Source organism: Macaca thibetana, chromosome 2 (assembly GCF_024542745.1).
Source record: "Macaca thibetana thibetana isolate TM-01 chromosome 2, ASM2454274v1, whole genome shotgun sequence".
NCBI lineage: Eukaryota > Metazoa > Chordata > Mammalia > Primates > Cercopithecidae > Macaca > Macaca thibetana.
Genome location: NC_065579.1, coordinates 10419284 through 10438945, shown reverse-complemented (window position 1 = coordinate 10438945; position 19662 = coordinate 10419284). Strand labels below are relative to the sequence as shown.

At 43.3% G+C, this 19662-nt stretch overlaps 1 protein-coding gene across 10 annotated transcripts in view; it reads right to left on the bottom strand.

Annotated features, from left to right (window-relative positions):
• Positions 1–19662, bottom strand: part of SST (somatostatin) — a 1150223-nt gene that overhangs the window by 159631 nt on the left and 970930 nt on the right. Inside the window, exon 1 of one of the 10 annotated variants that reach the window (XM_050779305.1) lies at positions 3679–3688. The exons of the other annotated variants lie outside the window; for them this stretch is intronic. The gene's annotated coding sequence lies outside the window, so the exon portion shown is untranslated. Of the gene's footprint in view, positions 1–3678; positions 3689–19662 lie in introns of those variants that run through there. 10 annotated transcript variants of the gene reach the window in all.

The window sequence follows — 19662 nt, the reverse complement described above, 5'->3', positions numbered from 1 at the left end:
CCTCAGATTTCTTTTCATCCTGCCATATGTTATGGATTGAATTGTTTCCCTGAAAAATTCATATGTGGAAGCCCAAACCTCTTGTACCTCAGAATAAGACCTTATTTGGAGATGGGGAATATACACAGCTGATCGAGTTAAAATGAGGTCATTTGGGTGGGTCCTAATCTAATATGACTGACGTCTTTATAAAAAGGGGAAATTGGAACATGGAAATGGGCAGGCTCACAGGGGGGAACAGCATGTGAACATGAACACCGTCTACAAGCCAAGGAAAAAGATGTAGAGCAGCTTCGCTCTTCCCAGCCCTCAGAAGGATTCCTGCCAACACCTTGATCTTGGGCTTCTAGTGTCCAGAACTGTAAGACACTAAATTAAGCCATCCAGTCTGTGATACTTTGTTACGGTGGCCCCAGCAAATTAATACACAGTGGTGCTTCACCACATTCCTTGCCATTTTCTATTTTGTTCCACCCAGCTGCCTGGCCCATAGACCTTATCAGTGAGATTTTTAGACATTATCGTCTGTCATTTATGGATGAGACCATTCCAAAGGCCTCCTTGAGTGATGCATCATGACTGGTCCTGAATGTCTTTAATTAAATTAATTAATTAATTTAAGACAGTCTTGCTCAGTTGCCCAGGCTAGAGTGCAGTGGCGCAGTCTTAGCTCACTGCAACCTCCACCTCCTGGGTTCAAGTGATTCTCGTACCTCAGCCACCCAGATAGCTGGGACTACAGATGTACATCACCACGCCCAGGTAATTTTTGTTTTTTAAATTGAGATGGGGTTTCACCATGTTGGCCAGGCTGATCTTGAACTCTTGGCCTCAAATGATCTGCCCACCTCGGCCTCCCAAAATGCTGGGATTGCAAGTGCAAGCTGCCGCACCTGGACCCTGAATATCTCAAATTCCACAAGAAGGTCTATTTCAGGACTTGGTAGACAGGACTGCATACCCCCAAGCCAGTGGTGTGCTGGAAAATGTTTCATTACCAGCTCTTGAGAGGATGGAGATCTCTCCTCTTGAGGTATTTGCTAATTTCCCACCACAGCCAGTGTCAAGCTGCCGACATGACCTCACTGAAAGTAGATGGGAGGAGGGGAATGCCATTGGCTGTGGTAAGCTGGGAAGAGCAATTCTGGTACCACGGCCACCAGCAGTCCCAGTGCTCTATGGCCAAGCCCTGAGATCTTTGCACCTGATGGTCTTACGCCTGAGCACTTTACTTATTTATTTTATTTTGTTTTGTCTTTTGTCAGACCTGGTTAACAGGAAGTAATTGCCTGAGCTCTTTTAACCAACTGAGCTGAATATCAGGAAACTTGGAGTCCTAATCCAGTCCCTTTTATGACTGACTGAGTGAGCTGGGATAAAACTTTCTACCTCAAGGATCATCATGTGCCAAACAAAAAGGTTTAAAAAAATTAGGAGCTTATGGGGTTGGTATCTTGGACTCCAAATCTCTGAGGGTGGTTGGAGGACAATTAAAGTAGGACTCCTGACCCATCTTCAACCAAAGGTGCTTTGCCTGTGTATACTTTATATGCTGGGACTCCAGATCAGGTTCACTTGGGAGGTGAAAGAAGGAGATTCCACTGATTATTAAACAAAGGAGTGAATGCTGAGGCCCCTTCAGCTGAAATATTTTCTATTCCTCCATGATTCCAGAATAAAACTCTCAGCCCTACCCATACACTTTAAGAAGGAAGCACAGAAGGGGTGGTTGTGGGAAGGAGAGCTGGCAGGGCGACCAACCCCGAAGAACAAGGCAAGGGAGCCGGACAGGCCAAGAGCGCTGGAAGGGCCCATGGGATGCTGCACATTTCCTAGCATGCTTCTTCTAGAAGACTCCTCCAGCAATCTCTGTGAAAAGAGAAATAGTTTTACCTGCCCTTGGATGGCATTTAGGTCTGGGGTAGAAGGTGGCAGCTGTTTAACAGCCCATGGTAACACTGCACAGCAATTAGGGCAGGAAGTGAAGAAGGCTGTATCACACAGAAACTGCCAAGGTGGAATTGAGGTCAAGAGATTGCAGCTCCTCCAAATTGAATTCACCCTTCTTCCCACCTGGATGGCCTCTACCAGTAACTGGGGGATCCAGGGGAGCAAGAGGTGGTTTTCTAGAGAAGAGGGTCCTTCATAAAGTTGCGATCCAGCATGAGTGCTGGTGGGCCAGGGCAGGGCTTTTGAGAATGCCAGCACAGAGACCACTCCACTGCTCTTGGGAATCATGTGTCTAGTGGCAATGTGGAGGGGAGGTTGAAGGGGAATCCCTGGGCTTGGGAGACCAAGTGGCAGTGCATAAGAGGTGTTGCCTAAGTGACAGATCATACACCTGTCAATCAAGAACAGTGACAGGATGGACTTTGTTCTCGGGGGCCAGGTGTTTCATTAGGGTGTGCAATTTCACGCTCATACTTCTCTTTTTTGACATTTCTGGCCTTTCCATAGTCACTGGGGATTGGATCTGTGCTTGGCAGTTCCTCTGATTGAGGGAGAGATAACCTTTTCTTGCATGCTGTATTTATACTCGGGCATGAGATAAGACTGAGCAAACGTCATCCCAGAAACCTCAGGCCACTTGAGAGAATTTCGATCTGTAAGTGTAAAAGTAGCACAATGTCTGTCTCTCTCTTCACACTTGGGCAGAGGGGTTTGAGGAGACGATGATGATATTGTAGTGCAGTCAAAGAATTTTAGGGCTAGAAAGGGCCTTGGAGATGGATTTTAGGTCAAAAAACTTAAAAGACTTATGTTGGCTCTACTTTTTTTTTTTTTTTTTTTTTTTTTTTCCTTGAGACAGAGTCCTGCTCTTGTTGCCCAGGTTGGAATACAGTGGCACAATCTCGACTCACTGAACCCTCCACCTCCTGGGTTAAAGCAATTCTCATGACAGCCTCCCAAGTAGCTGGGATTACACGTGCCCACCACCACTCCCAGCTAATTTTTTATATTCAGTAGAGATGGGGTTTCACCACTTTGGCCAGGTTGGTCTTGAACTCCTGACCTCAGGTGATCCACTCACCTCAGCTTCACAAAGTGCTGATATTACAGATGTGAGCCATCATGGCCAGCCGGCTCTACTTTTAAAGTATCCAGAATCTAATCGTTTTTCCCCACCTGCAGCTATCCTTCTGATCCAAACTTCCAGCATTTCTTCCTGGAATATTGTGATCACTTACTACCTTCTTCAACCTTTGCTTCTCTCTGCTTCAGCCCTGTGCCCCTTAGTATATTCTCAGCACAGTAGTAAAAATAATCCTCTTAAGATACGCATTGAATTATGTCACACCTCTACTCAAATTCTTGCCTTGGTATCCCATTACTCTTGGGAAAAAAACTCAAGTCCTCAAAAGAGCCTACCAGGCCCTACAAGACTCACCCTGTATTGCCTCTTTGAACTTATCTCCCATTGCTCTCCCAGGTACCCCAGTAGCTGACCACACTGCTCCAGCCACACTGGCCTCCTTGTTTCTAGGATGTGCTCCTATTTTAGTCCTTTGCCCTCCCATGGTACACTCTTCCTACAAACATATGCTCGGTTCACAGCCTCCTCTTCTTCAAGCCTGCTCAAATCTCACCTTCTCCCTCAGGCCCAACCTTGACCACGCTATTTACATATCAACCTGCAAGTCAGTACCTGCTCCCCACTCCAAATCTGGGACTTCTGCACCCCACTCTTCCATGCTGCTCTGCGTTTTTTCCTCATAGGACTTAGCACCTCCAACACAGCAGATAATTTGCATATTTATTGTGTTGATTAATTGTTGCCCTTGCCTCCTAGGATGTGAACTCAATAAGGGCAGAGATTGTCCTCTCTTGTTGACTGAGGTATGGCTGCTGCCTAGTGAACCTGGTTGCATGGAAGAGAAGGTAACTAAAGAGAATGTTAACTTTAAACAAAATTATTTTGAAGTAGTTTTAAACTTATAGAACAGTTGCAAAAACGGTACGGAGTTCAAATGTACCCCTCATGGAGATATGTTAATATTTTATCATCACATTTCCTTTTGGAATGAATGTTTAATGATATTAGTATTCGCATGAATCATGATAATAGTAATGACACGTTTGGAATTCTCTAGGTTTGCAGAAGGCTTTGTTTTTTCCCTTCAAGCACTAGCCCACAGATCACTCTTTACATCTCCAAGATAGTGAGGGCAAAGATTACTGTACCCATGAACAGATGAGAAGAGTGAGGCTTATTCAGGTCAGGTGACATCTTACCCAAGGTCACACAGTTGTAAAGGGCAAGAGCAAAGCTGCGAGTGGAGTCGAGGTTTCCTCGCTCACAGCTGGGTACTGCTTCTTCTGCACCGTTTGTCCATTTTACAACCAAACTGTCTCCTCCGCTCTTGATGTCAGTGACTGCCTGGGTCAAGAGCGACTCTCTGACAGCAAAGATGGCAACTGCCTCACGTAGGCTGGGATGCTCCCCTGGACAGCTGTAAGTCACACTACAAAGGGCATGAGTCACCTGCATTCTTGCCCCTCTGCTGCACGTGCTTCCTTCACTCAGCCCCTCTGAACCCTGGTGCCCACAGTGCCAGTTGGGAGGTGGTGCTGCCAGCTGGGGCTGACCGCAGGGTCCTCAGGCACCCTCCAGCCTGGTGACTGAGATGCCATCTGGCACCCCCGACAGCTGCAGGGCCTCCAGCCTGACCCAGGAAGCAGGAGAACGGGAGCATGATGTTAACAGGTGGGGAAAGATTTCCCTCCTCTGGTCCAAGCACCATCACTTCCTAGATATAAAAGGTTCCTCATCCTGTCCAGGCCTCCATTTCATCAGCTTCAGAATGGAGAGAATAAACAGTTCTGAGTGATCATGATTCCTCTATCCTGAGTTTTCTTAGCCTGTGATTCTTATATATTCCAAGAAGAGGCCTGAAACCCTGATCCCCAAACAGGAAAACTGCCAGCCATGGGGAGCCATCAGTAGAGACGAAGAAGGGGCAAGAAAAGTCAAAGGGAAAGCAATCCGATGTAGCAGCCTACTAGGAGAATGACATGAGTTAAGACAGGTCAAGCATGTGGTCAGTAGTTACAATTATTTACAGTAACAGTGGTGAGGAGAGCATCTGTCCTCGAGTTTCGCTCTATTTCTGCCACCCCTGCCCTAAGTCAGGCCTTTGTTTTATCACTCCCGAAATCCTGCAGTAACCTCCAGTGTGGTCTCCTCATCACCAATGTCTTCCCACTCCAACCTAATCTGCCTACTGCTGTTAGAGGAATTTTCCTAAAACACAGCTGTGTCACGTGTACTTTTTCTGTTCAAAATCCTTCAGTGGCTTCCCACAACCTCCTGAGTTAGGTACAAATCACTCACCCTGCCAGTCAAGCCTCTCCATAAATTAAGTCCCAACCTATCTTTCTCACTGTATTCCAACTACCCCCTGACACTCGTCAAGTGCTTCAGGAAACCTGCTTTTCACTGCCCTCTAAATAGGTGCTGGCTGTCTGTCCCTTGCTGAGAGCAATAAGATAATACAGTAGTAAGAGATGGTATAGTAGTCATAGATTGTAGAGTAGGAGTTAAGAGATCAGGTTCTGGGGCCAGAAAGCCTGAGTTTGAGTAGCTGTGTGGCTTTGGACAAGTTGCATGACTTCTCTGAGCTTCAGTTCCCTCATCTGTAAACACGAATTTAATAATGGCACCTCCTATAGGGACGGTTGTGAAGATAAAAGATGTAAAGCAATTGGTGAACAGTGAATACTCAATAAATATTTCTTATCATTTCATTGTTAATGTCTTACACTGACTATGTCCTCTTCATCTGATGCCCATGCCTCTCTCTGTTAACAGCTCCCTGCCAGCCTAATGAGCCCTTCCCCATTCCTCATCCTTCACACACCTTTTGAGACACTCCCTTCTTTCCCCTTTACAGTGGAGTAACTTGATGAGGCTTATTTTCCTACCCAACTGCAAAGTTCTTGAAGGCAGGGAGGAGCCTGTCTCTCACAGGTCTCTATATCTTGCTCAGGATCTAGGACAGCACCCAGCACCTAGAAGGTCTCGGTGAGGATGTGTTTGGTGAAAGAATAAAGGAAAGAAATCACAGAAGGCTCAATAAGGAATGAAGGCATGGATAAGCCAAGTTTTTGAGGGGGCATCCTGAAAACCTGGGGGAAGGGTGCCACTTCCCAAAATGGGGGACACGGGTGGGCTGAGCAAGGGCTCTGCTTTAGGAGTGCCTCTTTCCTCATGGGACAAAGCCCAGCTTGGAGCCGTTTTCTCTATCCAGGGCCCTGCTGTGCTGGAGCAGGTGTGATAGAAAAGCCCTGGATAAAGTGGGGGTGGGACAGAAAATAGAGGGAGGGGCTGTCAGACAGTGGACTCTATTCCAGTTTGCCTCTAAGTTGCTGAGGCACCTTGGAAGAATCAGCTGTCCTGGCATCTAAAAGGGAAGCTGGGCTAGAGTAGTGGTTCTTAATGTTGGCCCCCAGAAAGCAACATTGTAATCCCATGACAGCCTATTAAAAATATAGAATATCAGGCTGGGTGTGGTAGCTCATGCTTGTAATCCCAGCACTTTAGGAGGCTGAGGTGGACTTGAGTTTAGTAGTTAGCGACATAGGCAACATAGCAAGACTCTGTCTCTAGAAAAGAGAGAAAAATTAGCCAGGTGTGGCGGCACATACCTGTAGTCCCAGCCTCTTGGGAGGCTCAGGTGGGAGGATTGCTTGAGCCCAGCAGGTCAACGCTGCAGTGAGCAGTGATTGGGTTACTATACTCCAGCCTGGGAGTGAGGCCCTATCTCAAAAAAAACAAAAACAGAAAAATGAAATATCAGCAATAATGAATTAGCAAGTCTGGGGAGGGGCCCAGCCATCTGTGTTTTATCTAGCCCTCCAGAAGATTCTGAGGCACACTCAAGTTTGAGAACCACTGGGCTAGACCCATTGGGGCTTTCCAGGTTGGTTCGTTTTTGTTTGTAACTGTAGTGGGCTCCGATTTTTTCCAGTGAAATCTTAGGCAGGTGCCCAATATGTAAGGTACATTAGAGTCCCTCTGGTTGAGGGAGGGGCAAGGCCCCACCCACTCTGACTCTTCCTAGCCATGTGCACTCTGCTCAGTAAGAATTCCTGGTTGCAAAGTTCTCAAGGCTGCCAAAGGGTGTAGATTTGTGCGGCTTGTCAAACCTGGCACTGCTGGTGGGATGAGCCTCCAAGAAAGCACCCCTGCATTGGCATCCTGTTCAGTGCCCCCAGCAGACTCTGCTGTGTATCCAGGGGGCCGGGCACTGAGGCCCCGGATAGCCCTGTGTGAGGAGGGTGGCTGGGGCTCCCCGGTGCCCACCATGTAGACTTCCTGAGGCAGGGCAAGGCAGCCTGCTGAACCACATTTGTGGATGTGAGGCAGGAGCTGCCCTGCGTTTTGGGGAGGCGGCAGTCACACTTCATTTTCACTCTGGCTGCTTTTGGAGACAATATGGCACCACTCAGATTTTTATATCCTCTTTTTCATGAAGCGCAGCAGATCGTGTGAAGCAGTCAAGAGGCCTGCGGAAATATTCATCTGGACCCACAAATTCACTCTCTCCGCCTCTCCCAGTCCTGCCTATGTGGACCGATGAGTCACTTGAATTTCTTTTTCATTTCTCTTCCTGAAGTGAAGACGATGGGGAGGAGAAGCCTGAGGGCTGGGAGATGGGATGCTAGGGAAACCCGTGGGTTCATAGAAGAGGCCACACTGTTGGAGAAGCAGAGGGAGACTAATTTGAGGTCTGTTGTATACAATACATGATGGCTATGAGATTCTTTTTTATTGTTATTATACTTTAAGTTCTGGGATACATGTGCAGAATGTGCAGGTTTGTTATGTAGGTATACATGTGCCATGGTGGTTTGCTGCACCCATCAAACTTTCATCTACATTAGGTATTTCTCCTAATGCTCTCCCTCCCCACCACTCCCCACCCGCTGACAGGTCCCAGTCTGTGATGTTACCCTCCTGGTGTCCATGTGTTCTCATTCTCCTATGTCCATGTGTCTCTATCTCCTTCAGTTCTGTTCTGATCTTAGTTATTTCTTGTCTTCTGTTAGCTTTTGAATTTGTTTGCTCTTGCTTCTCTAGTTCTTTTAATTGTGATGTTAAGGTGTCGATTTTAGATCTTTCCTGCTTTCTCCTGTGGACATTTGGTGCTGTAAATTTCCCTCTAAACACTGCTTTAGCTGTGTCCCAGAGATTCTGGTATGTTGTGTCTTTGTTCTCATTGGTTTCAAAGAACTTATTTATTTATGCCTTAATTTCATTATTTACCCAGTAGTCATTCAGGAGCAGGTTGTTCAGTTTCCACGTAGTTGTCCTGTTTTGACTGAGTTTCTTAATCCTGACTTCTAATTTGATTGCAGTCTGAGAGACTGTTTGTAATCATTTCCATTCTTTTGGATTTGCTGAGGACTGTTTTACTTCCAATTATGTGGTCAATTTTAGAATAAGTATGATGTGGTGCTGAGAAGAATGTATATTCTGTTGATTTGGGGTGGAGAGTTCTGCAGATGTCTATTAGGTCCGCTTGGTCCAGAGCTTAGTTCACACCCTGAATATCCTTGTTAATTTTCTGTCTTGTTGATCTGTCTAATATTGACAGTGAGGTGTTAAAGTCTCCCACTATTATTGTGTGGGAGTCTAAGTCCCTTTGTAGGTCTCTAAGAACTTGCTTTATGAACCTGGGTGCTCCTGTATTGGGTGTGTATATATTTAGGATAGTTAGCTCTTCTTTTTGCATTGATCCCTTTACCACTATGGAATGCCCTTCTTTGGCTTTTTTGATCTTTGTTAGTTTAAAGTCTGTTTTATCAGAAACTAGGATTGCAAACCCTGCTTTTTTCTGCTTTCCCTTTCCTCGGTAAATATTCCTCCATCCCTTTATTTTGGGCCTACATGTGTCCTTGCACGTGAGATGGGTCTCCTGAATAAAGCACATTGATGGGTCTTGACTCTTTACCCAATTTGGCTGCAAGATTCTTTAAGGGCAGAGAATTGAGGCCAGATATTATCTCCCTGATTGGAGGTAGCATTTGGGTATGCATGCCTTACCCAAGAGCAGGTATCATCCCAGTAGCAGTGGGTAGGAAGTTGTGTTGCGTGGGGAGAAGACAGGTCGGTGCCAGAGCACATAAGTTGATGTGAAAGTGGCCATCTTCCTAATACCATCCCAGGTTATGTGTGCCTCATGCAGCTGGGCAGAAGGAAATCTCCTGGTCTGGGGCACCACCCAAAACCTTTATGTAACAGTATCATTCTCAGAAGGAGAGGAAGTACCATGCTGTGGGAAGGCATTGCTCTTTTCTCAACATAGAGAGACCTCTTCTCTTGGTCCAGGTACTATGGAACACGACCCACGTGTGTTCACATCCCTATGTCTTGACTTCTGCATCTGAAAATAGGGAATAATAATATCAACTCACTTCTTTTGCCTGGGGACACTAAAAAAGCACATAAGGCAGAGTTGATCATATTGGCATTTTCCATTTGTCTAATATTACCACTTAAAAGTGCTTCATGTTTGTTATCTCATCTGATCCCCCAATCAACCTGGTCACACACTATTATCCTTGTGAGGAAACTGTGACTCAGAGAGGTTAGAAGTTCTTTCAAGGGTCATGCAGCAAGTCAGTGGTGGCCTGTTTCTCGATTCCCAGTTCATTGCTTTCCTCTAGATTCTGCTAACTTCTCGTCTGTGAAATGCAGACCATTCAAAAGAAAGATGACTCCTAGTTGGGTCTTTTTTTTTTTTTTTTTTTTTTTTTTTTTTTTTTGAGACAAAGTGTCGCTTTGTCATCCAGGCTGGAGTGCAGTGGTGCAATCTCAGCTCACTGTAGCCACGATCTCCCTGGGCTCAAGAGATCCTCCCACTTTAGCCTCCAAAGTAGCTAGGACTACAGGCGTGCCACCACACCTGGCTAATTCTTGTATTTTTTGTAGAGACAGGGTTTTGCCATGTTGCCCAGGCTAGTCTTGAACTCCTGGGCTCAAGTGACCCACCTGCCTCGTCCTCCCTGAGTGCTGGGATTACAGGCATGAGCCACCGTGCTTGACCGTTGTGTCATTTTTGTTCTTTGTTGCCCCAAACACTTGCAACCTCAACGCATTATACATTTTCCCCTCTCCTGGAACTCAGCCCTTTCTCTCCGTAAAGACTGGCTTCGTGTTTCCTTGGGATACGCTTGCAGAAGACTTGGCTGTGGCTTTTGCCCTATTTATTTCTCGGCTCAGAATTCCTTAGGATTCCATTGGGCTCATTCCATTTATGAGTTCTCAGCTGGAGTCAGTGGGAAACATTGCTTTCCTGTGGATTCCAGAGAGTTTGACTCCATGACCTCTAAGACTGTTCAAACACTGCGATTGTGTGACTTTATAATCTAGAAAAAAATTTTCTAAGGCATTCCCAGGGGTACTGGGCTTCCCAGGGGAATGGGATCATTTCATATGGCTAGAAGTCACTGAGCTAAGATCCAATTGAGAAGTGTGTGGGCTCAGGCATGAGGCAGCTCTGGAGCTGGGGGCGTCTTCCCACAAGCTCACGTAATGGAAGGCCCCTCACCTGTCTCTGAATTCCCTTTTCACCACACTTCTGAAATAGGGGTGGAAACAGCTGTCTATAAAATGCTTTGTGACTAGGCAGCAGGCGTTGTACTGTGGCCAAGTTTTACGGAACAGATGAGCTTTGTCTAAACCCATCTCCCTAGGCATTCAAGTGTGGAATATTTGGAGAAATACAAAATGCTATTGCTGGAAGGGGTGTTTTAGCAATGATGAAACCAAACCATCTACTCTCCTGCCCTATATACTACTCTCAAGGAGGGATCGTCCAGCTGAAGTTCTTCCAGTGACAGCAAGCTCACTACTCCAGAAAGCAGCCCTTTTCTCTGTTGTGTATCTGTCAGGAAGCTCTGCTCCATAATGAATGGGAAACATATTGCTTTTACTGTGCACCCTTCTTCTCTAGTTCTGTCTCTAGGTTCCACTCTCACTTCCACCACTTTTATAGGATGGCACTTGAAGGTAGCGTTAATAACCATTCTTTCAAGGGAGTCTATCGTTTTTGTCTGGCGAGGTGCGGATGCCACATCTAGGGAAGGTGAGAAAAGGGGCATGGAGGCTTTGGGTTTTGCCTTTCTCTCTTCCAGCTTTAGAGAACTAAGAATAAGACCCTCTCTGTATATCCTCACATCCCTGACTCTAGTAGGTACCTGCCCGACAGCCTGTTTTACTGTGCAGCTTATCATTAGAGCACTTTCTATTGTACCTCTGCATAAGAACACAGTCAAATGTTAATAAGAATATTTTTTAAAAAAAGGAAGGAAGAATTAACTGACCAAGCAGAGGATGGAATGATTTTATGATGGTTTCAGCACTGAGGCGGAAAAGGAGGATGCTTGCTCTGGCGTGCACACCTGTGGCCCTTGGAAGGAATATTTATCACAGATGGACTGGGCTTCCGTTTAGTCATCTAGGGATTAAATGCCTCCTAGTCCCTCCCCTGCTACGAAGAATGCTCACGGCTGCACATTTATACAGAATGGCATTTCCAAAATACCAAAAGGGGGCTATTCACTCTATGCTCATAGTAAAGAGTTTCTAATAGCTCAAATATCTGACATTCTAGGACTCATTTTGTGTTTGAGGAGCAGAATGGGGAAACAGCATGGGACTTAAGTCTCAAAGGTTGGGGCTGGGTACAAGCTCTGTCACTTCCTGATGACGTGATTATTGGCCAAGTCACTTCACCTCTGTAAGTCTCAGTTTCTGAATTGGTAAAATTAAGAAAGAGAAATTCCTAAACTCTAGTGTGTGTGTTTGTTAATTTCAATATAAAATGAACTAAAATTTCTTCTGTAAATGACTTTAATTACCACCAACATTAAAATGGTGTATCCAAAAATCCTTCTCAAGTCATTCAAGGTTTCAGGTGTAAGTTCGAAATAGAGTAACAGCTCTTTAATGCACTCAGTGTTTTTGCGATGTCAGATTACATAGATACAAGTCTGAGATTTTATCAACTAGCCATTACATATTAAAGAGTAAGATAACTCACAAGTGCTTTCATAAGTATTGAGAAATGAAATCTTGTCTTCCATTGAAGTTCGAAATCTTTATAATCTATTGCAGGCCCATACTAGAATGTAGTGTGCTTCTCGGGACACCAGGAATTTCAAGTTACATGATACCCAACCTATGACCTTTGTTTTTCCCCATCCATTAATTTATTCTTCCATCTATCCATTAATTCATTCATTCAATAACCATATTTACTTTACTAAGTCTCTGCTATGTGCCGTGAAGGATCCAGTGTGGTTTCTCTTCTAAAGAGCTCTTGTATAGTTGTGGATATGAGACATGTACACAAATAACAACAGTATATGGCAGAGCGAAATAAATGCTATATGATATTTACCAACAAGTTGATGTGGAAACTTAAGAGGGAAGCAACTAATTCCATCTCCCTAGTAGTAGAAAGAAGGGAAGGGTTTAGTGAAGACTTTATCTATTCAGAGATTAAAATTAAATGAAAACACACCTACAGTGACAGAGTATGAGCATTTGCAGCTCTCATGGGCTTGTTTTCTGGATTCCTCACTTCCCAGCTCATTGACTTTGAACTGTTCTCTACTCCTCAGCTTTCTCATAATAGCACCTACCTCCTAGAATTGTCAACAGTGTCCAGCATGTAGTAAGAAGTCAATAAATGTTAGATGGTATTGTTTTCAGTAAAATTTCTAAAGGCAGCAAAGGAAAGCAAAGGTGTTCCAAGCAGAGGGAACAGCCTGAGCCAGGTCGCGTGGTTAGAAACTTTCCAGAGAAGATGACTAACCCTATGTGTTTGTATAGTTGAGTGCGTGGGTCATCATGGAATGGGGCAGGATTGGTAATGATTGGAGGTGTGGCTAAAGAAGTAGGTCACTGATATTGGAAGCCTAAGAAATCCTATCTTGGTAGATCAAAGATTTCCGAAGTTCAGCGTGCGCTCTCAGAAGGGTGTGCAAATCATAACAAATTTTCATTTATGTTTACTCTTATTTTTTAAAAGGGAAAAGTTTAAAATTACTATTATTTCATATACGGATTGAATATGGGATCCTTGTTAGATGGCTGTTCACACAGTTTCTTGCCCCATGTCCAACTAAGGCTATTCTGAGGGAGGGGTAGAAATTTTATGCCCTAGAGGGTCTGCGAGCTACCCACATCACCATTCTTAATTATCTAGTCTCATGGGTTTATGGATTTTTATCTAGATTTAACTGAATAAAAAGCCATGGAATAGACCAGTGATTTTGAAAGATTTCTGTAAAGAACTTGTGGATTGAGAATAGCACTTAAAGTGAACACAAGCAAATGACAAGAAAATGGCAGAGCTGACTTTTCCTATCCTTGCTTTCTTTCAGCCACATTTTGAGGAAGATAAAACCAATGATGACCTGATCATATATAGCAAACAGTAAACAAAAAAAAAAATCGAATTTTCAGGAAGAATGCTTCAAGTATGGATTTACATTCACTATCATTAATGATGAGCCCTGTCTAAGGTGTGGATTATGCCCTGAGATAGTAGAAAAGATAGTAAGATGTCATTAAGAATAGCAGGCATTTTAAAATACTCTTTATTTCATGTTCATGTCTTCTATTATACTTTCTAGTTTTAATTTGTTATTATGAAGTGCATAATCTGTTGGCATGGTTTTACACACAGGCACACACACGTACCATAAATCTATTGAGGTGCACATGCCAGTATTTTTCAGCATTAGGGTTACATATTTAGAGAAGTTTGAAGATTGCTGATTGAGGTCATGGGAAACTGCTTTCGGAGGTTCTCGAGCAGTAGGAGATATGATTGGAGCTGTGTTTGAGAGTGATAAACTTCATCACAACTCCCCCCACCCCACCCCCAGAAAAAGAAAAAAAAAAAAAAGCATTGCACAAGAAATACAGAGAAGTGGAGTCTGGAAGAGAGCTGTTAAACAGCTTGACTCCTCCTTTTCCAAAAATGTTTTCCCTTCCTTCCTAAGGACCACTGACCTCCTCCAACCACCAACAAGAACTATTGAGATATATTCTACGAGCCAGGCCTTCTGTGGCTGCCTGCATGGGAAGAAGACTGCCTAAAAATATTCCTTAACTAATTTCCTCTCCTCTAGGTTTCTTGCTCTATTACAAGCCAGTTCTAAGGATCCTCAACTTTGACTTGCTATTTGAGATTATTGGGTTTGTCTTGTGATGTAGACATTCCAAACTTACCTGTTTAAAGAAGGCAGACTTCCAGAGTAGCCAGAGATATGGGCTCTAGAGTCAGACAACCTGTCTTCAAATCCCAGCTCTATCAGGTATTGCTATGCTCACCTTGGGCTACTTTCTTTCTGCCACAGGTTCCTCATCTGTAAAGTGAGAATAACCATCCTATCTGTGTGGCAGTGGGTAAGAAGTAAGTAAGATAATAAGTGTATGTAATCCCAGCACTTTGGAAGGCTCAGGTGGGTGGATCACGAGGTCAGGAGATTGAGACCATCCTGGCTAACACGGTGAAACCCCGTCTCTACTAACAATACAAAAAACTAGCCGGGCGTGGTGGCGGGAGCCTGTAGTCCCAGCTACTCGGGAGGCTGAGGCAGGAGAATGGCGTGAACCTGGGAGGCGGAGTTTGCAGTGAGCGGAGATCGCACCACTGCACTCCAGTCTGGGCGACAGAGCGAGACTCGTCTCAAACAAAACAAAACAAAACAAAACAAAACAAAAAAAGATAATGAGTGTAAAAGACGGAGTTAATTCCTGGCATAGAAAAAATTCCCAAGGAATGTGAATTCACATCATTACAAAGGAATGAACTGAGACATGGTCTGAAGGGCCTAGGGCAGAAACGGGTAAGGAGGCTTCCAGGAATGCAGATCCTTTAATCTCTTTAAAGCAATATCCAAACAGAAGTCTAAGCCTCCACGGACGCTGGCATGCTCAGGGAGGCCAGTGAAGGGAGCAGAGATGGCTGCCTGTGAGTCACCCTCTCTCCTTGACTCATCTGTCACCTCTGTTATCTCTGGCTATTGCTACAGTTTCTCCTGAGAAATTATGAAATAAACGGCCTGCACGGTAACGCCTGGGTGAATAGGTGAATCTCGGGCATGTGGCCAACTCTCCATTCACTTTAAACATCCTTGGGTTTAGTGAACTCTAGATGATCAAATCTCTTTTATCAAAAGAGAAAATTACAACAAATTTAGTTTAAAGATCTCAGTTGGCTTCATTTGCAATTCTAGAATCCAGCAACACTCCATTCCGTAAAATGAAATAAGTGTCCCAGTGAACGGAGCAGAAGAGATTTGCTTTATAGACAGAGAAGGGCCAAAGAAAGCAGGAGCAAAGAACAAAGACTGTATTAGTTATTTTTAGACAGAACAGTAGAAAAATAACTGATTGATTAACATTATGTTACTTCAAGATGCCTTTTTTTAAGGTTGTCTTAAAAAATTTTGTTTATATGTGTTATTTGTACATATTTATAGGGTACATGTGATGTTTTGTTACATGCATAGATGTGTAATGATCAAATCAAGGTATTTAGGAGTCTATCATCTTGAGTATTTACCATTTCTATGTGTTGGGAGGAACATACCTAACCAACCTCCCGTCATCACTCTGCCCCACACTACACATAACCTCTTCCCAGCCTCTGGCCTCTATTGTTCTACTCTCTACCTCCAGGGGATCGAAGTTTTCAGTGCACACACGAGCGAGAACATTTGATATTTATCCTTCTGCACCTGGTGTGTTTTAATATCATAATGACCTCCTATTCTATCCATGTTCAGCCTACCTTTTTTGTGTAAGGATTTGAAAAAGAAAACATTATTATGCCAACTGAAGATGTCAACTGGCCTGTTTGGGAAATTGACTGTCTAATTCTTCTGATTCTCCAGACAGATAACAACTTAGCTTAGATTTGGTGATGTGGAATTATAGCATGGATGACATCATTTTGATTTTTTTCTCCGGTCTGTTGGGACCTGGTGCAGGAGTATAGTCCAAAGCAAAGGCTTTATATAATTTTTATTTAACACCGTTAAAAAATGCTAATAATCATGTTCAGGAGGACTCAGAGAAGCAAACCTAACACTCTGAGGCCCCACAGTGTGAGGCTTACCTGAAGATCAAAACTGTGGTGGGTGGTAGGGTAAACCCTGCCTATGCATGGCCATACTGTTTTGTGTGCAGGTGTAAGCAGAGCCTGGAGGAGGGCCAGCTGATCATGGCAGCAATCAAGCCATCACACCAAAAGCTCTGCTTGTGGATACTGGGCTGAAACAGTAATTACTTTTGCACCAACCATAAATATTCTCTGTATTCTTTTCTGCCTTTTTTTTTTTTTTTTTCTCTTTGACAGGATCTTGCTCTGTCACTGGCTGGAGTGCAGTGGTATGATCTCAGCTCACTGCAGCCTTGAACTCCTGGGCTCAAGTGATCCCCCCACCTCAGCCGCCTGAGTAGTTGGGACTCCAGTTGTGCACCTGACTTGCCTTTTCTACTTCTCTCTGTCCTTCTAGTCCCACCTTAGGGCCCATGAGAGTATCCCTCTCTTCTGAACCTCTGTGGAATCATAAACTCTCAACCATATTCTTAGAGCACACATATCTTATCTCCTCAGCCTACAGTGTTCTTGAGGGTAAAGATTGTGCCTGACTGCCCAATGGGTTCCTCATGGGACCTAGGTCAGTTCCAGGAAGAGTGGGTGTATAGTAAGTGCCAGCGCCAGTGCCCACGCTCACGTGGTTGCCTACCTTTTAGCAAGAGCCAGTGGGACAGGTTGGTGGCAGAGCCCAAGATGCCTTGGCACAGACCTAATTGGTAAGAGACAGAAAGAGCTGATGGCCAGGAGCCCAGCCTTATCCGACCTACCTGTATACTCCTTTCACAATCACTGAAACTGTGTCTAATCGAGGCTTTTGCAGATGGGAAATTCCTTGAAGTCAGACAATAGATGTCTGAAGTGATCAGGCTTTGGGGCAAAAAGTTATCTCTGCAACTTACTTGTGTAAAGATCTGCAAACCAGAGGTTCATTGTCAGGAAGGAGAAAAGGCAAAGGATGCAGTTGGATTTGACCAGGAACAAACCAGGAAACTGGAACACTGAGCTAGTCAATTAGTGAATTAGTGAGTTACTAAGTTAGTTTGTTTAAATGAGGGAGAAAGACTGTGATTAAAAATAAATTAATTAAAGGAGGTAACAGCCATCAATTTCATGAAGTTTTCATCTCTTTTAACTCAACAATCCCACTGTTAGAAAATGACTGAAGACAAAAAAAAAAAAAAAAAATGGCAGAAATGTGGCCAAAGAGATACTGATAATAGAAGTAAAAAGTAAATTGGAAATAACTTAAAAGTCCCCCAAAGATTTAATGATTTTTGAATGCTGATATAAATTATAATATATCCACTAAAGTAAGATTTTAAAGTCATTCGAATAGGTCATTATAAAGACCACATTGGAATTACTCATGTGTGATGCTAGGAAGGAGATCAGAATGCAAAATTATATTTATGCTGCACATCCAACACTGTGAAAAAAAATATGCTTTTTTGGAAAAGACAGGAAAGAATGAAAATAGATGATTTGTAAAGATAGTAAGCTTGTGGGTGGCTTTTTATTTCCATAATCATGGTATTATGTTTTTGTATAATATAAAAACTTGATGTTAACCAGGCACTGAAAAGAATAACACCTTAGCATTAAAGGCATATTGCACCCAGCAGCTGTTTCAGAGAATTAGACATTAGACATGGCTCTTTTTAATACTCGCATCTTCAAACAAGGGTCCAGTTTATATTTCTCTCTCTCACTGGTAAGAAGTTTGAAATTGCATACTTGAAAGACAGAAACACTGGACAGATCCCTATAGAGGTAGGGATAGATACGGATGCAGATATATGTTTAGGTATAATTTCCCTTGATAGACTTTCTCTCACACATCAAATGCCTCATGCAAAATGAAGCCTATACCTGAAGACCAGAAAAGATTATGAATGTGGGGAGTTAAATGCCCTTCAAATGCATGAGAACTTACAAATCAAGGGGGATCACGTTTAAGAGAAAAGACCTCTGGTCTTGTTTCAAATGTTTCCCAGACAACCAGAGCCCAGGTCTCTGTGTCACTTAGTTCTATGAGTTAGTTCGGATAAACATCTCAAAAATTAGAAAACCCAGATATTTTGGGGCTCACAGAAGATTAGTGGTCTGTATTCTCAGTAAATACCAAAGTCAATAATGAGAAAGAAATCATCACAACAAAAAACAGAAAATGTTCCTTCTCTATCTTTAATGACCCGGATAGCTGTCTGTCAAAAGTCCCATTTCTCTAGCTCTCAGAAGGAAATTCCAAGTCTTTCCTGAAGGGTTCAGCACCAGATTACCCCTTGCACCCATTTGCCTGAGAGAATAGCAGCTGGAATTGTTAATGAAATTATTATAACAATCCTTAGATTTTAAAATGAACCATAAATCTTATTTTTTACTTTTGAGCAGTGTTATGGGTCACATATGATAAAGCACCACTACCACGGAAAATGCTTCTACAGTACATCTCTATTACTTCCATCACCACCATTTACACAGGCTGTTAAAGTTCTAGTGCCCACAGTATTTCTTAACTTTTTCCATTTTTTAAAAATGCTGGAATATAATAACAAAAACTAAAAACAATATATTGCTCAATTTGCTCAAATTTCTCTATAACAGAGAGAAATTTCTCTATTTTCTCTATTTTTCAGCTGATCTATAGCAGCTGGAAAATAGTTATACAGTTAATTTGGGGATTACTTATACATGAATCTTGTCTCTGGTAATCACGCCAGGTATTTTATTTTCTTCTATTTTATTGGGATATCACTTAAATTGCATATTTGACATTGTCATTTTCTAATTCTGATGATTTTCTTTCTTTTTTTCTTTCTTTCTCTTTCATTCTCCCCTCCCTCCCTCCCTTCCTCCCTTCCTTCCTTCCTTCTTTCCTTCCTTCCTTCCTCCCTCCCTCCCTCCCTCCCTCCCTCCCTCCCTCCCTCCCTTCCTTCCTTCCTTCCTTCCTTCCTTCCTTCCTTCCTTCCTTCCTTCCTTCCTTCCTTCCTTCCTTCCTTCTTTCCTTCCTTCTTTCCTCTCTCTCTTTCTTTCTTTCTTCTATTTTCCCTTCCCTTCCCTTCCCTTCCTTTCCCTCCCTTTCTTTCCTTCTTTCTTTCTCTCCCAGGCTGGAGTACAGTGGCACAAACACAGTTCACAGCATCAGCATCTTTGAAATCCTGGCCCCAAGTAACACTCTCACACCAGCCTCCTGAGCAGCTGGGACTACAGACACTCACCACCATGCCTGGCTAATTTTTATGTTTAATTTTTAGTAGAAGGAGGTTTTGCTATGTTGCCCATGCTGGTCTTAAGCTCCTGTTCTCAAGACATCCTCCTTCCCCAGCCTCCCAGAGTGCTGGGATCATAGGCATGAGCCAGAGCACATGATCTGAAAAGCCATTTTCTTTGAATTAAAAAAAAGAAAAAAATATTTAAAAGTGAAAAAGCTAAACTTTGATATGTTTGGTTATAACATTTTTCTAATAATATTAACAGCAAACAATAATTCATACCCAATAACAGGGCATAGTGTAAATTCAAAATTATTTTTTTC